Raw genomic sequence first — 3,565 nt, 5'->3', positions numbered from 1 at the left:
TCTGTCTCTCTCTCAAAAATAAACATTGAAAAAAAGTTTTTAAAAAAGCCCTTGAAGAAGCCAAATATATATATAAAGTCTATTTCTTATAAAGAAGTTACTTTGTGAGGATATGGAGTAAGGAAATGACACCAAGTGCTGACACAAATCCACAGGAAGAAATGAAGAGAACCAAAAATGGTAAATAAGAAGGCTAATGTAACAACTTCTATAAATATATACTTGTTCTCCTTTTCTTCTCTCAGCTTCTTTAAAAGACATGAGATTATACAAAGGAATAACTATAACAACATATTGTTTGGTTTCTAGCATATATACACATAATATGTCTAGCAGTAATGGCACAGAATAGGGGGAGGGGTGGAGCTATACAGGAATAAAGTTTTTGTATCTTACTGGGATCAAATTAGTATACCTGAAGTGGATTTTAAGTTCAGATGTACTTTGCAAACCTTAGAGCATCCACTAAGAAAAAAGAGAGAGAGAAGAAAGAAACAGTAAAAATATGATTGAAAGAATTAAAATTACACACTAGAAAATATCCACTTACTACCACAGAATGTAGTAAAGGTGGAAGACAGGAACCAAAATATCTGAGGCATTTGGAAAACAAAACAAAATGCCAGAGATAAATCCAACCGTATTGAGAATAACTATAAATGTAAATGGATTAGACAATGCAATCAAAAGGCAGTTACTGTCAGACATTTTCAATCTAAATGGGTCTCTTGTGGAAAGGATTTCTGAAACATATGTAAAATCTTCGCTCTCCCATGAGCTGAGTTCACAAATCAAGGGCTGACTGCGAGGCATACACACGTAGCAGGTAGGCAAACATCTGCATGTTTCCATTAGAAACGCCACATCTTGAGACTCTACACCTTATCAGCCTTATGGAAAACTAACGTGTATGCCAAAATACAATGTCCAAGTTAGAGACAAAATGGTTAATATCTGAAGGAGTAATGAAACCGTTAAGACTTTTCTGTTACACAGAAATCATTTACATCTCTACCTGACAACAATCTTTCTCAGTGTATCAATTGTCCACAAGTTATCATTTAATTTTGTAAAGACTTGGGTCGGAATCAAGTAAATAATAAGGCAAACAAAGTTGCTTATGTGAGCTGCCCCTGAGGTGGGCTTGTAGGTAATGTTCTTGAATGCCATTGAAAGGGCCCACTGTAATCTATTTGTGTTCCGTGTTTTGGAAATCTTTTCTTAATGAAAGTAGATTCAGTTGGGAAACCCTTTTTAACATTACAACAACCATTGCAAGGCTAATATTTACTGCTGATTTCTTCCCAGGCACTCTACTGAGTACTTTACATCCTGTATTTCATTTCCTTCTCACTCCAAAGCTAAGGGATGGGTGGATAATGGATGATTAGCTCCATTTTCTGGATGAGAAAATTAAGGCTTAGATAAAATAAGTAGGTTCCCCAAGGTCATCTATCCAGTAAAAGGTGGAGACCGAATTTGAACTTGTGGTTTCTTACACTGAAAGCTTTTGTATCTCACAAAGAGGATTTCTAAAATCTCTCTGTATCCACAAAGACAGAGTCTGAAATATTATATATGTTCGTTATGTTTTTCTGGTTTATAATTTTTTTTAAATCACCAGTTTTTAAAATAACATTTTAAAAAAACTTATTGTTTTTGAGAAACACAGAGAGACAGAGAGAGCGCGAGTGGGGGACGGGCAGAAAGAGAGGGAGACACAGAATCCAAAGCAGGCTCCGGGCTCTGAGCTGTCAGCACAGAGCCCAGAGTGGGGCTCGAACCCACGTACCGTGAGATCATGACCTGAGCCAAAGTCAGACGCTTAACCCACTGAGCCACCCGGGCGCCCCCTGTGTTTCTGGTTTAATTGAAAATTCAACCAATACAAGCAAAGCAAAGAAGTAATAAATGATTTTAGAAGGTCTTTCCCTTTGTGCTTCTGTACAATCTCTCCCTCGCGAAAGGAGCTTCTTCTCTTTGCCCAGAATCTTCTTCACCTCCCTTAGGTAACAGCAATTGCATCACTCGAAGACACTGTGCAAGTCACAACCAAGTATGGGCATAAATCTTTTTCTGACAAAGTGCGGGCAGTGGAAATGTACTGGCCTTGTCACGGGTTGATTCCATCTCTGTTTCACCTAGACAGCTAAAAGAACATGAACAACTAATCATTCCCTAGATCAGTTGAGGAAGTTGAGTGAGCATGAACTTTTCAAAAATTTACTTTTTACAGGTGAAAGACCAGATAGGCCAAGCGAACCCAAGGTCACAGAGCAAATCCTTAGAAGAATGCAGGAAACACGGCCAACTTTTTCAGTCCAAACTTTGAGTTTTAACCACCGGACAGCCTCTCTCTCCAAACTGTTTTCTTCCATTTCAACGTCTCCTTTCTTGAGAAAAAATCATGCCCAAAAGATAGCTGCTTATAGATGGGGGAGAGAAAACACTTCAGAAAAAAAGAAGGTCTCTAACGTGTCTGGCAGGGGCAATTTTCTTGATTATAACAGTGAACGATTTTTGGATTTCCATGTAAGTGACCACATGCAGCAAGATAAAACTGCCAAACGCCTGGCATGTGTCATATACTCTTGGCTAAAGGAACCTAAGCCGTGGGAACCCAGAGCCCATCTCTGATCGTGTGCTACAGTAGGGTTGAAGTCCGCAGCCAAAACGACTGTGTTCAGATGCCCTCTTCTAAAAGCCATGCACTTACAGGTCTCTGTCCACCTAGAGGCTCGAATGTGTGCAGGTGTCCTACACGCCCTGAATTGCCATTGTCATCAACTTCCATCACCTCTTCAGAGGCACCTTAGTCATGAGCCAAATGAACAGTCTGATAGCGTGGCAATGACCAGCAAGTTCCTGGTCCTACCTGTCCTCTGTCCAGAAAATCACAGGGCTTGCCTGCATTGGGATAATAGGCATTTGATCCACAGGCTCGGGCAAGGGGAAGGCAGGATAAACGGTGAAGAGCCTAGAGAGGTGAGAGACGCAGCAGGTATCAAGAAGCTTCTCAATCAATCAGACCTGTTGGCTTTGTGGGCCGTGTAATTGATTCCTGTCACAACGACTCAGCTCTGCGATGTCTGGTGACAGCGGCCCCAGATAACACATACGTAAATGGATGTGTCTGTGCCCCAGTAAAGCTTTATTTGCAAAGAAAAAAGACGGCTGGCTGGATTTTGCCTGCGAGCCATAATTCGCCTACCGCCGAACCAGAGGAATAGGTATCCGAACGTGACTCCACCTCGAGCCTGGACTTCAGAACTACAGATGTCAGGATCTGAACTGGGAGCTTCTGGCCTTCTAATACATCGCAGAAAGTGGGTGCTTTCAAAATCTTTTTGTTTATTTACTTTGAAAGAGAGATAGAGGGCAGGCAGGGGAAGGGCAGAGACAGAAATAGAATCCCAAGCAGGCTCCGCGCTGTCCGCACAGAGCCCGATGCGGGGCTCAAACTCACCAACCGTGAGATCGTGACTCGGAGCCGAAACCAAGAGTTGGACACTTAACGCATTCGCGTCATCAGTACTCGGGTTACAAAATTGAAAAACGCCACCCC

General features: G+C 41.7%; 1 non-coding gene across 1 annotated transcript; it reads right to left on the bottom strand.

The window, feature by feature from the left end:
• Positions 1 to 1,763: 1,763 nt before the first annotated feature.
• TRNAQ-UUG (transfer RNA glutamine (anticodon UUG)) lies at positions 1,764 to 1,848 on the bottom strand. The gene has a single exon. It is a non-coding gene; the product is annotated as a tRNA-Gln (tRNA).
• Positions 1,849 to 3,565: the final 1,717 nt, after the last annotated feature.

Source organism: Lynx rufus, unplaced genomic scaffold (genome assembly GCF_022079265.1).
Source record: "Lynx rufus isolate CCGP_SWC_20201006 ecotype Redwood Valley unplaced genomic scaffold, mLynRuf1.p SCAF_14, whole genome shotgun sequence".
In the NCBI taxonomy this organism is placed as follows: domain Eukaryota; kingdom Metazoa; phylum Chordata; class Mammalia; order Carnivora; family Felidae; genus Lynx; species Lynx rufus.
Note: the sequence above shows the minus strand (reverse complement) of the source record. Positions and strands in the feature narration are given on the sequence as shown.